This window comes from Molothrus ater, chromosome 5 (genome assembly GCF_012460135.2).
Source record: "Molothrus ater isolate BHLD 08-10-18 breed brown headed cowbird chromosome 5, BPBGC_Mater_1.1, whole genome shotgun sequence".
NCBI lineage: Eukaryota > Metazoa > Chordata > Aves > Passeriformes > Icteridae > Molothrus > Molothrus ater.
Window position 1 is genome coordinate 52,660,102 of NC_050482.2, and position 20,491 is coordinate 52,680,592.

Consider the following 20,491-nt stretch of genomic DNA (forward strand, 5'->3'; position numbering starts at 1 on the left):
GGTGACCCTGTCCCAAATCTTACCTTCCCCTGATGAGAGGGCAGCAGTACAGACCCGGCCTACCACCAATCCCGGCTGCTTGCTCAATTGCACCATGAGAACCAGATGCCTTCATGCAAGTGGGCTAGTTGTCATCCATAAACAGCATTTTAAATGGAGGCACACCCTTCAGAGACCAGGATTTGCTCCAAACCCATTTCCCTTGTGACCAATTACCATGAACAGCTCAGGAGGGTAACAACTGCCACACTTCTCATTATTGTTTCAAGGATTTATTTTATTGGTGTGCAATATAAGTAATTTTAAGTGAGAGCTTTGGCTGAAATGCATGCTCATTGCACTTAAGTGAGTGAAGGATGTGGAGGACTTGTTTACTAATGGAGACACATGGGACAAGTTATTCTCCCAGGCCATTCTCTGACATAGTGGCTAAATTAAATATATAGGGAGCAGCAACATGACTAGGAGGCTGAAGAGAAGCTCCTTCTGTCCTAAGGCCATTGACTACACCAACACACCAGACACATGATATGCCAAGGAGGATGGTTGCCATTTTATTTATCCAAAGACTATACAAGTGTTCACTTCCATGAGCAATTTACTGAGACCTTTTTACCAGCTTTACTAGCAGCTCCCTCATTTGATCTGCCTCACAAGAACTCCATTCTGTGCTGGTACATGCTGGAGGGCTCACATCACACAGGGCTAAGGCAACTGGTATGTTTTAGACTTCTCTGAGTATACCTAGCACACTACTGAGTGTCATTTATGGGGGTGTCCCCTAATGTGGTCAAAGCAGGATGCTTTTACACACAGATTTTCTAGTAGTGGTGCTGATGGTGCTGCTAAGATGGAATTGCTGTCTCCCTTGCTCACTCTCACATGATGCATTCCTCTTCCCACTGCCCTGGCTGATCTGTTAGCAATTACTATCTATTTAGGGCAACACTCTTGGTTGCCCTAAAACCAGAGGACCATAACTAGAGGTGGATTTTGTCCTTTGAACTGTAAGTGTGGCCCAACTGTCTGCAGCCTTTTGGGAGGTTCTATTGAATTGCCTGGTGGCTGCAGGCTTCTATGAGCAGCAAGTAGCTGGTGCCTGGTTTAGGAAGGGGAATAGATAGCAGCCCTTCACCCATTCCTCCACTTCCACAGGAAAGCAGAGAGGAGAGGGAAACACTGATTACAGCAGGGGATTTATGAAGAGGGGAAACAACAGAAGCCTCCAGCCAGCTTGATGATCTATTACTTCTGAAAGTTGCCTCCTCCTCCATGACCAAAACAGAATTCTTTTATAAATCAGAGTGTTGAATTTGAAGGGTTCTTGCAAAGCACAAGAAGGCTGAAAAAATACCACGGAGAAGCTTTCTTTTGCCTCATTCCATCATGACCTTCATCCAAAGCCAAAAAAAGGCAAACCAAACCCTTTTTGCTTTGTCTTTGAAGAAGTCAAATTCAGCTGTGCTGGTACACAGCATCACCAAAGAACATCAAGGAAGCAAAAAAAAAGGTAGTGAAGTTAAGAAGTTCACTGCTGGTTGCCTTCTTCTCATACCCTGACCAACAAACTAGTTTCCATTATTGGCACTCCAAATCATGACTTCTCGTCTTTTCAAAGTGCTCTCAGGAACATGAACAGAAAAAGAGCACCTTTTCAACACCATTCACATCTGCCAGTCAGTTGTCACATAAATTTCACATTGTAAAGGACGTGCATTTACATCAGCAAGTGTGTTGGTAACTAACAATGAAAGTCTAAATAAAAACAGGAAAGCAAGACAGAGATAACTTTACTTCCCCTGTTCTAACCAGAATTATGACATTTACTTTTGGTCCTTGTTTCACAGTTCCAAAAAAACTTCCCCTGTCTGTGGCATGGCAAGTCTGTTTGAAGGCCACCCCAAAGAAAAGTGGAAGGCAATTAAATGGGTTTGCCCAGGCCTAAGCTGCGTATAAAACAACTGATCACAATTACACTTGCTAAATATTAACCACATTTCCCATCCCTGCAGATTTCCTTGCCACTGAGATTCTGTTTGCACAACATGTTGTGCTTCTTGACTTCTAACACTGCAAAATAAGGAGTGATACAACTTTTTCATACAAGATTTTGATTGTGTCAGACCTTCCATCACCTCAAAAAGTATATGCTTCTTTAGAAGGGCTTTACTTGGGAGAAAGTTAGTCCTCCCAACAAGACCATAAATTAAAGACACAAGGTTGCATAAAACAACCAAGCAGAACTTGGTTAGTGCTTGGCATTTCACCTGTAGCTTATTAACTGGATACAACCTTTGTGATAGCAGCAGTATCAAGCATTTTCTCCCTCCCTATATGGTGCACCTGATCCTATGGAAGTCCAAGCACTCTTTGAAATACAAAAGAATCAGAGAGAAACAAGAGATTTCTGTTAAATGAGAACCTGCAAATTCTCTTCTGGGCATTTCCTTCAGGTTCCTATATGCAACTTGGCCAGTTGCTCAAACTCTCTTCAACTGCCCAGCACTTCCCCTGCATTTAACTCCTAATGTTAGCTCCCCTGCTTCCCCATCATACACACCATTGGGAATACAGAGGGAAGACTGAATGGAGAAGGAAGAATAGATGGATCTAAAATGCATTTATATTCATTTAAAAGGTCCAAGTAGAATCTCTTAGATCCGTATGTAGATGCTAGTACATTTAAAAACTAGCTTCAGGAAATACCTCATTAAAAACACAGAGAAGCTAAAGGAAAGAAAGAAGAAAAAAACCCACTGTCTGTTGTTACCAGCTAAATTCAGTGAAGCCAGGTAGACATAAGAGATTAGCTAGATCAGGCACAGAGTTGAGTTACTGGAGTTACATGTATTGCTGGGTTAGTCTCACAACTTATACCAACAAAACATTCTAGGTTTGCCATAGATATAAGCAGAGACGCTGCAGACTATGTAATGAGCATGCCTACAGCATTGAGAACACTCTGGAAAAATAAAAGGAGAAAACAATGTCATTCCTGCCAACTAGACATTTTTCTGTCTCCCTTTTGGCAAGCTTTTTTTTTTACTTTCCACCTATATTTTTAAAATCGTCACTGGAAGCTAAATTCAGGCTAAGGCAAAAGGCAGTAGGCAAGAATCAGAGAAAAGGAAGGAAAAATGATACAAGTGGAGGGAGGGGAAGGGCGTGTCTCATGTACAGAGCACAGTAGAGGCATCTCACATCTCTCTCCAAAGAGTGTTTTCAGCAGAGTGCATTCTCCAAGGACTGTTTTCAGCAGAGTGCATTTTGCCTCATTTTGTGTCTCTGACAACTGCCAAAGGCAGAAATGCTTTCAGCCAAGGTTAGCAGTGTTGGAAAGATGGTTGTCAAAATTATCACACAAAAGCTCTTCCAAAGCCAGCTTACAACAATGGATAACAAGTATATGACTCAGAGCAATACTCAGCTCAAAACACCTTTTCTGTTTCCTTTTGTCTACATACAATTGGTGCAATAGAATAAGATTTAGTTCAGCCCTCTCTTTCAGATCAAGTACTTCTCGACACAGTACTTCCATAGCAGACCAGGGGAAGCCAGGCTGAGACAAGGCTCTGGTTTCCCACAGTTCTTTGGAACTGTTCAAAGGAGCCACAGGTCTAAGCTTTCCACTCAGAGAATATGGCAGAGCTGATGTGAGATCCATTAGGGGCAAATGGAAACCATATGTGATTTTAATGAAACAAGAAGCTGGTGCACATAACTTACTGCTGCAGGAGCATTTACTGCCTGAAAGGAATGTGCATCTGGCATTGATCGTTTCCCAACCCATCAAGTGAGCAGTAACATGGAAAGCAAATTGGAGCATATGATGAGAGACGAATTGCCTAAAGAGTACAGTTAGGGGAGCAGCCTCTGCAAGGAGGAAAATATGTCCTTTGCCTGTGATTTAGTGATACAGCTGTAATGAGGCCGATCTTCTATTTCCACAGATCATGATGATAAACTGCAAGAACAAGTGCTAAAGTGATTAAAATGGATCAAGTGATATTTTCAAGAACCTACCACAATCACAGAAATCCCATTCTGATTCACATGGGGAAGACTTTTTTTCTCTTGAGGTCATGGGCACTCTTTAAAGAACAAAATACTGTTAAAACTAAACAATTCTCAAATGATGTTGTTTTCTGGTGTATATCAAAATGGGTACACAATGAGATTTCAGGTTGAAGAGGCAATGTAGACACACCCTTCTGAATTTTTTTTTTTTAATTTTACTATAAATTACCCAGAAATTTCAATTCTGCTGAGAAAGGAAAGTCCCCAGCCTATAAAGTTGTAGATAAGTTGCTTTATGGGGCTATGGTAGTTTCTTCTGTAGGCTGTTGTGTTGCAGCTTAGTATCAGGTTTCAGAACCAACCCACTGTCTCCACTAAGCAGCCAAGAGATGGCTCACATACATCAAAGAGGAGGTGAGGGAAGATGTTCTGATCCAGCACTTGACAAGTGAATGCCCAGGGCCTGAACCTGGTAGATGCTACTTGGCATTACAAGTAATAATGAAACTTCAGTAAAACCAGACACATAGAACTGGCATGTTTTTGTCCTTAGTGCTAGATTTCCCTTGGGGTATAACCAGAGTTAACAAGCATCATAAATTCATCACTGTATTTTTTAAGGATGCAATATAAAAATTTTTGAGCTAAATTTGCCAATTTATTAGTCTTTCTTAACCCACTGTGCAATCCACAAACCTACTGGGCACCAGATCCAAACAGTTCAACAGGAGGAAAAGGAGGAGGAAAGACAGTCCTACTAAAGAGAACATCTGAAGTGAGTTTTCATCTATGCATTAGAAGTAGGGCATCTCTGACAGCCATGCAAACCTTTCAAAAGAGAGATTATCAAAAGCCCCAGGCCTGGACACTCCCTGCTTCATCAACTTACTTCAGAGGACTCTCCTTGCTCCAGCACCTTGCCCATCTGGGATGGGTGCCAGCTTTCTGCGAGGAGGCCGCACTCCACTGATCACATGGTTTATGCTCAATTTTGCACGTAGGAGCTAGAGAGGAAGAACTGTTTGGGAACATGTATAGATTTCAAGGGTACTGGGTGGGCCTGCAAATTCCTTCCTGCATTACAAAACTTGCGCTACACTGACACGCTAAGCAGCTGTCCATACCAGAGAGGTACACATATTTAACTAGGTCAGGCCTACAGGCACTGCTCTGCTGCTCCTATTCACACTGGGCCTGACAGGACCTAGTATTTGGTCTGCCAGACCCTGAAATTAAACCTGCATTCAAATAATTTCCCCAATAAAAAGAGTATCTTTTCCCACCATTCTGGAGACATCATCAATTGTTCTCAAGCTGCCAGCATCTGCAGACTGTTCACGTACGCTGGACACATTCATGACACAGTTCTGGTTATATCACAATGCTTAAGGAATTTACTAATTGCTCATTTTATTAATGTCTGTTATGTAATCACAGTAATTACTACCATGTAGCTGATCTTAGGTACATGAAGAATTTTATGGAGTCTGAGCACCACGTAAAGCTTTAGGTGTAGCACTCAGGTCCTGATTCACTGTTCATTAAAGCAAGTAGGAAACCTCCCTGAGTCCTGAGTGAGCCTCACATAACACAGTTCCCAGCAGCCTACAGGTCAAGGATAGGACAATACAAGGTCATGGTTAGGATAATAGCAGGGCAATTTAACTAATCTGCCCACCTATCCAGAACTTTCCAGAAGTCCCTGTAGTGCCCTGTCGAAACTGCATTCCAAAGCATCATCCTTCACTTTTGACTTTAGAAGTCTTCAAGAACTCAGTGTTGATTTGTTGTGAAAATCAGGTAAAAAACCAACCAACCAAAAAAAATCCCCAAAAAACCAAAACCACCAGTTCTTTACATGAGCAACACAAATACCGCACACTGTGCATCCTCTGGCCCTGAAGACAGGATTCTCCCTGTGCAATGACACAGAGCACTGACAGCAGAAAAGGTAGATAGCCAGTGGTCAGTCACCTTCCTTCTTTAAACAGTTTGCTCAAACTCCTTGACTGTCCTACTGACAGACTAGCCTAAGGTGTTCTATGGAAACTGCATCTCATTCTTCTACTACCCAAACTTTCTTCACACATACTTTTCATCAGAATTTCATATCCATGAACAACCCAGTAGACCATAATCAAAATGGATTCCCAGAAGTACTGTATCATTACTAGGGTGCTTATATACATCCTTGGTGCTACCAATGACATTAATGAGTTATGATTCTTAGCCAGACTTGTGTAAGTGCAGAGAACACACTGAATGGTTATGTGTGCCTAACACCAATTGTTGACTTTTTTTTTTTGCTCAACAAATATTTACACAAATTAAAGACTAACTGTTGTTTTATTCTTAGACAGTGCTGATAATAAGTGGGTTTGCTTTAAATGGAAATGTTCAAGTCTGACCACATGAATCTGATGGAGAATCACTCTGAAGGGAATGTACCAGTCACTTAGCTCATCTGTGCCACTGGAGTTTGACAGCTTCAGAAAGAATTCTTACTGAAAACTTTCATAAATTTCCAATTTGAGGGAGGCAAGCTTTCATTCCCATATCAGTTGTTAGGTGTCCTTGTAACTTTTTAGAAAAAAACCTAAAGGTCACAAGATGTGGTTGGGTAATCATTTCACAGCTGCCCTGGCACAGTGATGGCTATTTCTGAATGCTCTAAGGCCCATTAACTGTTTGGGAGGCAGAAGTTCCCTGGATATGGCAGTGCTGAATGTTTACAGAGAAAGGTAACGATTTCCAGGGTATCCACCAAGCCTGACTGTTTCCTGCCTGTCTCAGTCGTCTCAGACATTGCTGTAATAGGACTATTTTGGCAAAGTAATGAACCACACTCCCAAGAGCCAGCTTTTCAGGGCTGGAGTTAAGCTTGCACCTGGAACACAGGTGTAAGCTTGTTTAAACATTGACAGGGAGGGAACTAACAGAAATACAAGGGGAAATACCTCGTCTCAGTCCACTGGCAGCAACACAATCACAAAGCAAACTTGTTTGTTCATTAATGCAGCAAACACAAGGAGAAGAGCCTATTGACAAGGACTGGAGCAAGCAAAGGGAATCTAGTTTTGTGTTGTAAAGGGAATTCTCAGCATTCAGGAAAAGCTAGATTTGTGTTTTAAAGGGAATTCTGAGCATTCAGAAAAAGCTAACTATAAGCCTAGAAGGACTAATGAACTGGAATCTCTCCCAGCTTGAGAGGCAGCATGTAACCTGACCAAAATCATCACTTCCAGAAGGGGAGGCTGTTACTGTTAAGCCATCAGGGATGTTTTTGGAAAGGCTTTTTCCTGTCAGGGATCATGGCTTTACTTAAGTCACAATTTTCTACAGAAAGTATCAACTCCAGCAAAACTGTTTTTTTTCATTTTTTTCTCAGAAAAAAATTGAACTATTTTTAACCTGCATCAGCAATTCTCTTCAACTGCGCTTGAAGTCTTAATGTTGACATGAAAGACACCTTCAGTCAAATTGGACATTTTCAATTAATCCTTCAAAACATTAGATTCAGATGTATCTGAATTGCTTTTCCTAGAAAATGTCATGCTGAAACTCCAATATTATCATTTTCCCTCACATTTCAGATGGAATAAACTTCTACCATTTCAAAATTCTCTATGAAGCAGAAAATCTGACCCTCATCAGCAAGTTTCTAGCCTTCTCTTTCACTGTATATAAATCAGGTGACAACAACAATCTCTAATTACAGAAGCAAGAGTAATTTCATTTTTCAGACATGGCATGTAAATTCATACGAATGAGAGCTGCAGGTACTGAGAACTTGCATAATTTCAAAAAGTAAGCCATTATCCCCTATGATTTCAGAGCATCTAAACTAAAATCAGCATTCAACATCAAAGATCCGTCCTTTAATTCACTGTGCCAGTAAAAGTCTGCCAACACTGCAGACTGTAAATGAACGTAGACCTACAAAAACCATTTTTTAAAGCAACTTAGGATACCACAAACACTAATTTAACCTGTTCCTCATCAGCCTGCTTACTTCTACTTTGAGCCTGCAGGCAAGTCAGAAAGTCAACTCTGTGATAAATGCTTTCCTACTTTAATTTTCTTTTCTGGCCGTATCCAACATTTTGAAGCAGTATTGTTTGATTGCAGGCTGCTTCCTGAAGCTGCTTCCTTCAAGTGCCCACTGAACCCAGCTGAAAACTTTCTACTGATTTTAACTGGAGTGGGATCAGGCCCTAAATAAGTAGTGGAGGAATCCCTATACTTACAAACTGAACAGCTGTCTCTGGCTTTCCAAAAGAGAAGTTATTCCTGCAGCTGTTTTCCCCTAAGTGCCATATCGCTCCAAATTGTTACAGGACTGGAGGGAGGGGGAGAAGGTGGAATCTTAATAGTCCATTAAAAAGGCGTATGGGCCATTGCGCAGCAGCTCTTTCAGTTCGGCTCAGGCAGGGTCACTGCTGCCAGGCTCAGACAGCCCTAAGGGCACGGGAAAAGTCGTCTTCTTGTTTTCACATCTCATTCACGCAATGGATAACGAGGGGGAGGGAGGAATCAGATTTTGGGTTAATTAGCACCATGAACAGACAGCTGCATTGTCATTAAAAGTTCAAGAAGTCACCGGGGTCATCACCGAACTGCGAGATGTACACACACGCACACGAGGCACACGTCTAAGCCTGCGCTTGGCAACCTTGCCCGCGCTCCGATTTGCTCCTACCCCAAGGATACACTTGGAGTCAAGAACACTGAACTGCTGTAGCTCTGAGGAGAAGGCCAAAGCATAAACGCACCCCATCTGAATAGCAGTTGTTCATCCCCTTGGAACTACTTCATTTCACACATAATATACCAACTAAGAATAGTTACAGAGCTTTTTTTCCCCTGAAAAAAATCAGAGGTGTAGCTTACAATGTGTAGTTTCATGTTCACGTCTAACAGTCTGTGGGGATAAGCAGAACCCCACTTAACAAAACCATGCTGTTGGTGCACACTGTTTCCTTCCACATGCAAGGAAGCTGAGGAAGTGCAAGTGCACATTAGCAAATTCAGAAATGAGCATGTATGAATAATAATGAAAAGATAAAACCTCTAAAATGTCAAGGACTGCTATTAATAAGATTTGGAACAGTGTTAGCCTCAGAGAGTCACAAGTTGGCTTAAAAACAAAAACAACAAATCCAACTATGCAAAACAGCCACAGATTACATTCTCCTTGCCTCAGATTGCAGTAACATTTTCTGTTAAGGGATTTTAAGGAAAACACAACAAGACAATTAAGGATTCCCCTGTCACCTTCCAAACAGGGCAGAGAAGAAATATAACCTTGAATAGCTGAAACATTACTGGTTCTGCAGAAAGCAGACCGGCATTGCCTGGTTCTGTCAGCTTTAGCTTTGCTGCCTATATATTCTAAAACCAAAACTGATCTGAAACCACCATCATTATAGTGAAATCTCACCAAAACACAGTTTTGTTGTTCTGGGTAAAAGCATAACAGATCCTGCTTACTCTTCCTATTAAATTGGCAGGCAAACATGTAGCTAACTCATGAGTGTATAGTTCCATTCAGTGCTTGGTCTTTGGCAAGGAAAAATACCCTGGGAATATACAGAAACAAGATTTTATTTTATTTAACACCTTTTCATCCCAGTGTACAATGATTGTCCACATTACTGCATTTCAGTATGTTTATGACAATGTAGCATGTTGCAGCAACTCCAGCAGTGATGTTCACATGAGGTGAAAAAGTAGAATAAAGAGATACAGCCAAAATCCAGTGGAAAAATCACATACATCAGCATTTTGGTCCTAATTGCCATGAGATTAAGATGGGATACTGCAAGCCCTGGTGGATTTCATCAGAAAAGGGAACCAAGTGGGCTAAGCTACTCTTAGAAAACTCCTCTGAATTCTTCCTCTCCCATTCAGGTCCTGGATATTTTTTTGAACCAAAACTGTCTTTCCCATCTTTTTCAACAGTGCAACCTAGTGATGCTTCCTCAAAGCACCGCCACAGTGTTTCAATAACAACTTTGGTCAATCTTTCCAACGTTGGTCCACGTATATATTGAGGAGTATGTACTGGAGGAATCCTGCCATGTGCAGGATTATGACAGTTTGATGTACAAATATTGAACCTGCACAAAAATGTGAATCCCCAGGTGTGCCAAGACAACTACCACCCTAGAATCCTGTTCTCTCCTCTTTCCTTCTTTCTGTCAAAACAGCAGTTGCAATGTGAGTAGAATGTCAAATTTAGAAGAGGAGAACTTTGAACAGCACAAAGAACAAAGTTTACGTCAATAGCCGAAGCTGCCATGCTGCATAAAGGACAAACAGGAAAGCAGTTTCTGAAACAGGAGGGAAAGAAAGACCCGGTGCTTTCCTTTATCCAGCTCTTCCAACAGCCATTAGTACTAGAGGAAATCAGTGTGAGAAGGGCATGCAGAAACAAACACAAAATCTTGCACTGACAGGAAGGAACCTATTGGCTTGAAAACTTTCCGGTACTAGTGAAAGCTTTGTTTCCCATCATACAGCCAAATACACCAAACAGGTGCGGTCTGATGATCTCAATCTACACCATTTCTTCAGTCAACTTAAACCTTGGAATAAAGGCTGGCAAGGACCTGCTTTCTACCCTGTTGATCTCCCAGTCAAACAGAAAAAGAGGAAAACAGAATACAGTGGCAAACTCAAGAGAGAGCTACAATTTAGAATGCATGTGGGAGGTAGATTAGGCACTCATCCCGATAAAGAAAAAAAGACTTCAGAGTTGAAATATGTCTCTATAGAGTTTTGGAAGGAACTTAAAACTCCATGGATTGAATCAATCTCCAATAACAAGGAATTAAAACAACAGCCTGAGAAGGGAGCTTTGGGAAAGTCAGAGTATCCCACACCACACTTCTGGGAGTTATATATTATCAGTACCAGGACTCCAGCTGCGCTGGATGATGCAAATGACTCATTATCATAGGTTCTGCTGCAGCGTGTTAGTTCCAAAGTACAGGTATTAAAGGCAAAATACTGATAAAGGTCACTAGCTATTTGTCACCTGATCTAGTTGAACTTCTGTCTGAATGCCTTAAAACCTTTCTGTGATAACTTGGAGTCTCCTAAATTACACCTAGAAGTTCTATCTGATATTATAAAATCTTCTCTTTCTCTGCTTCTCTGTAAAGCTGCAAACTGTTTTACAGTGGGGGAAAGCAGGACAGCTGCTTAATTCTATTGAAAATATACTGTCTGTAGAGAAGATGGAAAGAGACTTATTGAAGTCTCTTTTTTTATCTTGATCCTCTAAGGAAATAACCATGTAAATCCTTAATCCCCAGCCCCTTGGGGAACAAAAAAAAAAAAAAAAAAAAAAAAAGGGATAGGTGCTGCTCTTCATATTTAAAAAAGTAAAACAAAGGGCTTAAGAACTCATCCTGCCCCCACCCCAGCACTATCTTTTTCAATACTGAACTTCTTGCACAGGAACTGCAGCTCTTGTCTTCCCACGCTTCTCTGTGATTTTTGCCCTGCAGGATGCTAAGGGAGGGCTGGGTATTTTGTGGCTATTGAAGTACTGTACATGATGGCTATTTAAGTGCCCCAGGGATCACTTCACTCTTTTATTTCCTCTTGGACTGATCCACCTCACCAAAGCATTTAAGATATTCAGTATTGTAAGTGCTATACTTTGCATGCAGTGTGGTCTCTCAGCTAGTTCCATCTTTTCCCCACCCTACATTCTCCCAAATACCAGAATTCTTTCAGCTTTCAGTTCTGTGCCTTATGTAGCACATTATTTATTGGAGGAAATAATTTCCTTAGAAACACACCCATGGATCCTAATCCAGAGGTGAGCATGATAAATAAGGAGGATGTTTCACTCTTCAAGAAATTTAAAGCAGGGGACTCAGAAACCTCACACTTCACAAGATAAAGCAGAGGACCCAACAGTCACTCACTTCACAAGAGCCGGTCTAAAAGCTGTTTCATACTGTCACCTCAGATCCATTTTATCTGCAATGTGCATTTCTCTGGACCTATGAAAGGCAGGCAGGATATTTATAGCAGTGTCAGAGGAGGCAGGAAGTAGAGAACTGGGGTGGGTGCTTGGAAAGTGTATAAAGGGCTTGGAGCACAGGGGTCAGCCTGGAACTCCATCCCCCAAAAGAACACAGAGCTGAAGAAGTGTCTGGGGAATAGCTGGTTTGCCACAGATATCCCCTGGCTCACTCCTCCTCTACCTGTTCCCTTTCCAACACCAGCTATTTCCCGTCTTTCAAAGTTAAGCGGAAGTTTTCCATTCTGTGGTCTTCCTGTCTTGGTACAAGCAAGAGCATTTTTTTCTCTTGTATTTTAACTGTTTGGAGACAAACAACAAAACCTGTTCACTGGAGGGAAATCTTCCTATTTACAGCTGATCCATGAAATTTGAGAGGGCTGATTAAACATCAGAGGAGCAAGATCTTTGCTTGTTCGTGTATTCACTGAGCATGAGAGATTGAATGTGTTGTCTGAACAAATGCTTCAGTGCTCCTCTATAGAAAATTAACAGACTAACATAATGCCAGCAGGCCTCCCTGCTGACTTCACTGCAGTAACACCCAATACTCAGGGAAACACGGAGAAAAGGAAACAGATGTTGAAATCTCCATACTGTAATTACAATGCAACATGAGGGAGTTAAAATTCAAGTCCTTCATTCTAGGCCAACACGAGTTGGGTCATTTTGAATATAGCCCTCTGAAACAGAAGTACTCCTGTTTCCTATGGGCTGTTGTGTGACTTTTTTTTTTTAATTAATCAGTATGGAGCAAGAAGTAATAATGTGTTACCTTCATGCTGTTGCACCTGGTTTAGCCATTGCTACCTGCTCATTCTTGTGTAAATTTTGTGCAATTTATAGCTGCTTTGCTGAAGTACCAGTATGCAGCCAGCAGAAAGCTGAGCTTGTTCATGTCATAACTGAGGAATTAAGAAAGGGGAAAATCTATGAGGTTGCTTTTCCCTCCTTGGGCCCTTTAACATGCCTTTTTACCTCCCCAATAAACTGGTTCTAAACTCTTATGAACCAGCAGGATTACAGAGCTCTGACACTTTAGGAACAGACAGGCAGTTAAGGAAGATTGTAGATTTTTTTATTAGTGTGTATTTTTGCCCAGGATCAGTAACAACATGTTGAACAATGATGGCTCTGCCACCTGCACACTCTCCTTTTATCTCCTGGCTGTAGTGAGGCAGCTTATTACATCATGTATTTCAAAAGTGCCTTTAGACAGCATGTTGTATATGGCTTCACTTCATTTGCTTCTCCTGCTGCTCAATGTGAATAATTTTCCAGCTAAGCAGTATTTTCCTTGTAACTCACCTGGCAAAAATAAAAGACCAAGCCCTGCCCACACACCCATACAACCTGCATTTCTTGAAGGGCTACTTGAAGGAACTTTGCATTCATCTGAATGGAGGAAGGCAACAGCTTGGCTGGAGTCCATATAAAGGGCATGTGTTCCATCCATGGCTGGGTTTTTTCAAAGCCTAAGCCTTGATTGCCAGTCAGAAATTACCATGCTACAGGCTGTTAGGGATCAATCAATAGAATAGCAGATTGTATTATGGTGGTTCTCCTAATGAAGTGATCTCTGAAGACCAAGTGCACATTCGCTCTCCTGGATGGGTAAGATCCACCTTAGGCATGCCCCACACAGTTCCCATAGCTCCAGGCAGGGTGGCCTGCCATGTGTCACAGCTAGTGACTCCTCCTGGCTTGACAAGCCTGTACTAGTTCTTCACTGGGGCTTCCACACTGCACCTTTACCTTCTCCAGGAGTCCTTCTCTCCTCCTTATACTCTGAGATACTCTCTGGAGGGCCTTTGCCACTCCTGCAGCTCCTAATTACCTTCTCCCATTTCAGCTTTCCCACTGAGCCTCTTACTATGGCCATTCTCTTCCCCAGCCTGTAATAAAGACAGAAGTTTTCAAAGCTGAGCCCACTGACACAGACCTCTAGACCCACTAGCACAGCCCAAGACCATATCCCTAAAGTGACCATGGCCTCCCTACTCCCCAAGCACTGCTCTCTTCTGGTTCTTGGCACATTTCTGTCCAAGGAGAGATACCCCAAACCCCCTCCTTTCTTTCTAAAGTAAGAACGAGATTCTACACTGCAGGCAAACCATAGCTGATTTTTATGAGGTTTGATATAATTTTTTGTATATGCACCTCTCTGCTATTTAACTAGAGTTTTACTGTCTGTATACTGTTTCTATGGGCTCAAATTGCCCTTTAGAAAGGTCTTATATAAACACTAGCAGGAATTTGGACTATTCATAGTCAACATTAAATTTAGCACCAAGCAGCTCAAGAGACTTCTGTCTTGAGTTTCTGAAGAATGTTTCCAGAAGACTCCCACTATCTTTTCCACTTGCAGAAATTTTGAGTAAATAAAGTAATCAGGGTTATTAGAAATTACTTGCATTTTTACATTATTAGACAGTGTCAGTTAATGCACTATGTCTTCACTCTGGTCACTCAAGAGAACTACTTCACATTACAGTAGAATGTTAACTTTGTTTTTGACAATAGCTTTTAAGCTCTCTAGTGTTTGTAACATTCCTCTTAGAAACCTGAAACAATCAAGTCAAATCCAGCCCCGATACAAGGTGGTGAAATACTGGCGAGGCACATGACAATGCACCTGCCTTGCGCAGAGCACGAGGCTTACGAGGCAGGCTCAGTGTTTCCTCTCCATATTCATTACTAGAACAGATTTTAGATCTTGTCTAAGAGGGTGCATATCCATTTAATCCCCCCTTGGTGTCATTTACCTCAAGCCCAGCACTAGCCTAATACTTTCAAATAGCAGAAATTTGAAATTCACACTGGTTAACATTCTTTTCTCAAGCTATTCCAAGGCACACCCAGTTTAGCCCTAGTTTTAAATAAGGCCCTATCCCACTATGGGCAAATAGCATTGGTAGTCACGTCACTGGTGGGCAAAGAAGTGATAAAGTCCTCCCTATGAGCTCTGAGCAGTTCTACACAGAGGGTTACCAAATGGGATGACCTTCAGCTCAGCAAGTTGCAAAGAGCGTTCAGTGCCACAAAGCTGTGGAAAAGCTGAAACAGTCTTGGATAGTTTCAAACGTAATCAGCTGCTCTGATCAGCCTTGTCTCAGAGAAGTCTATGGAAGGGATAGTTAGCTTAAAGAGTAGTAAGAATCAAAGTTCTGCCAGTAAAATTTCAAGTGTCACATGTGGATGTCCTTCAGAGGTTTAGATGAGCTACAGTAGGCCTTTAATGAACTCTGCATTTACTTAATTAATTGGTGCTTGAAGGCACAATTTTCCTTTCATCTTCTACACTACTATCATTTTACCACTATAATTTGCTTCCAATTTATATTATCATGTGAAAGACAGAATCATACCCTGAAAGTCTACAGCAATAAGCAGCATATTAGAGCAAAAGCCTCTTCATCTTGAAAGGAAAAAAAAAAAAAAAAACAAACCATAATTATAGAGAAACTCAAACACAGGCACTGCTGACATTATGAGGACCAAAAATAAGTTCCCCTAGCTTAGTCTAGTTCAGAGCTGGCAAACACAGCATGCCTGGTCTTGCCTGTTGACTAAAACCAAGCTGTCCTCTCAGGTTTACCAGCTCTTCCAAACTCCCAGAGAGCAGCTGGTAGAAGTTTCATTTAATTCCAAGACCTCCTGACCAGACCAAATAGGCTCCTTCCTTCAGTGATGCACGCTTGGTTGGGCTACCTAAGAGCACCACATGGTCCTGGAGCTGTGAGGAAAAAGAAGTTGACCTTAGACAACATTGTTACATCATAAAACTAAGTTTGCATCTTAGTAGTTCCAACATCCAACCTAGGCCAAGGTGACTCAATGAGTGCTCCTATTAAAAATGCTTGGCCCCACCCACCCCAGCTGGGATTGCACTTGAGTACAGAGATCCATTTCATCAGATGCAACTCAGTTTCCATATCCAAGAAGGTCTGAAAGTGCAGGACTAACTGTAGTAGTGTCTCAGAAAATGTGAAGTCCACTGATGGAGCTGAGAATTAATTTGTGTGACACCTTGTGTCACTTCCCCTATGGTCAAACAATCAAATCTGCTCATCCTGAAAAACAGACATGAATAAGGCAGGTCCTTCCCAAACCCAGATGAAAAACACCATACTGTGCCTGGCTGTACACAACTATGTTCACACCAGCCCACCTCTTTCCAGAAAGATCAGAGGAGCAATTGACAGGTGGAGAGTTCTAAAGAACATGTGGGAAATCAGTGAAAATAAGGAAAAAAATGTCTGCATAAAACAGGAGCTCCAAGGCTTAAGGTTGGAACATCTGTCTCTCTACTGGCTTAGAGACCTTGCTGGAGACACTTCCTGCAGGAAAGCTGGAGTAAGCATATACAATAATAAAAAGAAATAACATTCTGCACTACATCTTCCGAACAGTAATTTTCACCACTTTTGTTTTTTAATAGATACATTTGGTCAAGTGACTAACTCCAGATCCCACAACTCTTATAAGGAACTAAAATTGCACATAACCACATACAAAAAAAGAAAATTAATATTAATAATAATAACCACTAAAGAAATAATTTCTATTTCCACTTCTACTAAATAGGATAATTCAGCTGCCATCATTCTGTGGAGTGGCCATCATTCTGTCAGGAGACATGACCAGTCACAACGAACACCCTCTTTCAAAGTTATTAGCATGGACATGGGAATTCCATAGAAGTCAAACAAATCTCCTCCATTTCTTCCCACATAAAATGAAATTTGCAGTGCTTTTTTTAAATTCTTTTTTGAAGCTTTATGGGATGCTTCTCAGATTTCCTGCTTCTAAAATGCCTCCAAGGGAAGTCCAGTCTAAAAATAAAATCACATCATACTTCCGTGACAAATGTCTGATTCTGAAGTGGATACACTTTTGCAACCTTTGCCACAACACGTAACAAAAAAAAAAAGTTTTAAATTCATCTCAGCACTAAAGATTGGTATAATTAATTTGAGACAGGTTATTGTAACTTTTTTATCAGTCTGGTAGACCTTACCTGTCTGCCTTAGAGGCTAAGACAGGACATTTGATATCACTACAACAAAATAAAGAAAGCATGTTCAAAATCTCATGTGTGATCAAGTGTTCAGCACATCTCTTTTAGGTTATTAGTGAGAAGGTGGAATGATCAACTCAGGGAAACCAGGAAAGTGCAGGTTTTCAGTTAGGTGCTGAGACTTCAGGCCAAACAAATTCACCAGTTTCCTCCTTCTCTGCTGTTTTCTTCTTGCTCTTCTCTCATATTCTCAGTTCAAAGGATGGGAGCCACTGCAGGTGTTGTGAGCTCAGTGCTATGGGTATAGGAGGATGGAATAAAGAACGGCTTCCACAGCACCAAGGGACTCTTAAAAACTTAGCTTCGCCTCCCCAGAGTTTGCCACCTCCATCTCACCAAGAGCGAGGTTACTCAGAACAGAGAGGAGCACTACCCACTGGCATCCTTGCTGATACAGGTATTTCTTCCCCCAACACAGAGGAATGTTGAGCTCCTTTGAGCTTAGGTAAAAGACATCTATAGTGCCATAGCTCTTCTCTAAAGTATATGCGCAAGATAGAAGTCAGATAGCTGTGGAGTGAATAAACTTGCAGATTGGTTTGTCAAAATGCAGTCTGCAATTTGACATATTTTCTCCCTTTTTTCTTTTTTTTGAAAGGATATGTGGGGCAGAGGGGGCCAGCCAAATGGGAGGCGTTTTCCAGACCTGTGAATTCAACATTCCGCAGCCAAGCTCAAAAATTCCTGCTGTTCGTGCAAAAAAAGGACAAACAAGTCCCTTTCATGTCAGCTATGTCCAGCTGGAAATGTCACAGCTTTGTCACAAAAGAACAAAGCATGCCTGGTGTCTGTTCTCTGAAAAGGTCTCTTAATTCAAACAAAAGAAAAATATTCACATCTGGAAGGGGTCATAGGCAAGAGGGCAGGAGTGGAGGAAGCAAAGTTCAGATGGCAAATCATAGCAGCCGCTGTTTGTCCAATTACGGTACTGCCTCTTCAGGCACTTACTGATCCCGGTAAAGAAAGAAAGCCAAGAGTTAAAATAGCAATTTTATTATTGATTGACCCCACAGGGCCAGATAAGACACACCTCTTCACTTTTGCTCCATTCATCATGATGGAACAGTCAGGCTGAGTGAAAAGATCCCTTGTGACCAATAGTACCTCTAGCAACAGTACCTCTTTTTTCTCCCCTTCCTCCTTTTTTAAATTAAATATATATATATACATTGTTATTTATGAAGTTCAAGATTCCTTTAAAGAACACAACCTTCACTTTCAAACTATGTACATACTGAAATCCTGCCCTTTCCAATGGGTTTATTTGACCATCTGTTTCTGTAAAGATTAAAACCTTCTAGTGACTGCAGGGTTGGGAGGCTGTATCAGAACTGAGCCATCGGAAAAATGAAAAATTAAATGTCCGATGAGATCAGATTAAAGGAGAAGAGAATAAACTTGAGAATAGGACTTCACTGGTTAAGCAGGAAACATCAACAGTAGAAGTTTGCACTACAGTCCTCACCTAAAAGTTTTCTTCTTCTTCAAAATGCAGTGCTTCTGAAGATGAAAAGCCTCTCCTAGGCTGCCACCTAGCTCGTTAATTTCTTGCATTGTTTTAGGAGCTATTTTAAAAGCCTCTTTTGCTCCAGCCCTTACTGCACTGACTCCTCCCTTTAGAGCTGGTATTTTGTCAGAAGTTTTAAGAGCGATAAAAACTTGCTGCCAAGTCCCTTTCTTCTCCACAATGTGTTTTATAACCCAGCGTGTAGTTTAGTCTGTCTAAACACTGCACTAGTACACTGCCATCAGTTTCCATGGAGATGATTAACTCCTCCAAAGCCAGAAAGCTTTAGTGAGCTTTTTTTCCTTTCCGCATATGAAGAACATGACAGCATTTACTAAAATCAGCCTACAGAAATATCACATTTTCCAGACAGTCTTAGCAAATGTAAGGATTTACTTTTTCTTCAACCCATGCAGTCTTAACCAAACTTGCATTCAAGGCATTTACTGGAATGGGTTGCTCTTTCCCCTCAAGCTGCTCTTCCTTTGCATTGCTGCAATGTCTGTAGGCATGACAGCCCCAGACATACCAACTTTTTGAACTATGTTGTCTCAGAGCAAAGCCAAGGCTTGAGATATAATGAAGAGCCCAGAAGAGAGAAAGGAAAGATGAAGGGAAGACTTTGAACTCAACCAGAAAACAGAGTAGAAAACGGAAAAACTTTGTGCCCTAAAGTTTAGGAGCACCATTATATGAAACGTCATAGTTTACTCTGAGTCACTTATCCGTCTAGTAAAAATATTCTGTCAGTGTGTATTTATTACAAAAATATATTTAATACCATTTTTGAACTGAAACTACCTCTTATCTATTATGGCATGACCTAACCAGAGCAAGAAAACAGTCCTTCTCCCAAAATGCAGCTAATGAAGGCCACATGCTGCCATCAGCTTTTGCTGTGGAAAAACTGTTTCCCAGTCTCACTTTCACAGAAAGGACAACCTCCCTGGCAGTTGCCACTTAGGTGGCACACTTGTTTATCCAAACTATGAAAATGGAAACAGAAGTTTAAATAATTTAGTTTCCTGGAAGAATTTCCCAGTATAAAACTATTTTATGAATGTTTTCCAGGCTATCATCACTGAAACAAAGTGCAACCTTCCCACCACTTTTAATATGGAATGGGTTTTTGGCATTCAGGAGCAGATTCACTATATAAACTAAACATGAGTAACCAGGCACAACTGCAGCTTCTGTAGAACTGAAGGCAAGAGATATTTTGCCACTAACCTTGGCTACTGAAAGGCTACTGGCAGCATTCATAGCAGTGGGTGTTCTGCTGCAGTGAGAATTACTTTCTATTTGACTTCCATAGCAGTTGCCAGGAGGGTTTCTTTGCAGACTCTACTCTGAGTCAGTACCATGTGGGTACCAGCAGTGCAAAGTCCCTGGCCCCTTTTATGCTGTGCTACTAAGACAACCTACAGAGAAGGCAGGAGACTTCTTGGACTTGTGCCATCCTCTCACCACTGCTGAAGTGACAGCCTGTATTTACCATTACATAGACATGTGTCCATGTAATGGTAAATACAGGCTGTAGCTCAAAGGACACAACCAATTGATTTCGTACACTTTGCCACGGAAGAGCTAACAAGCAACAACAATATCTTGTTACCCACCCTCGGCCACAAGAAAGCCAACAAACTTGGGAACAGAGTCTCTATTACCTCCTCCTCAGAGATTTTTGGTGCTGTCCTTGTCCTCTACCTAAAGTTAGTGTAACGAAAAACCCTAGGGATGCTGAAACCCATAGTGGAAAATATCAGTCAGGATCCAGGGAAAGCGTTTCAACTTTCCCAAAAGTGTGCAGGTATATACACCTCCCACAGCTGCAAAGACCACAGCACAG

At 41.4% G+C, this 20,491-nt stretch overlaps 2 protein-coding genes across 5 annotated transcripts in view; one reads left to right on the top strand and one right to left on the bottom strand.

Annotated features, from left to right (window-relative positions):
• SYN3 (synapsin III) overlaps positions 1–20,491 on the top strand; it is a 196,199-nt gene that overhangs the window by 84,453 nt on the left and 91,255 nt on the right. The gene's annotated exons all lie outside the window — the stretch shown is intronic.
• Positions 1–20,491, bottom strand: part of TIMP3 (TIMP metallopeptidase inhibitor 3) — a 37,486-nt gene that overhangs the window by 16,086 nt on the left and 909 nt on the right. The gene's annotated exons all lie outside the window — the stretch shown is intronic.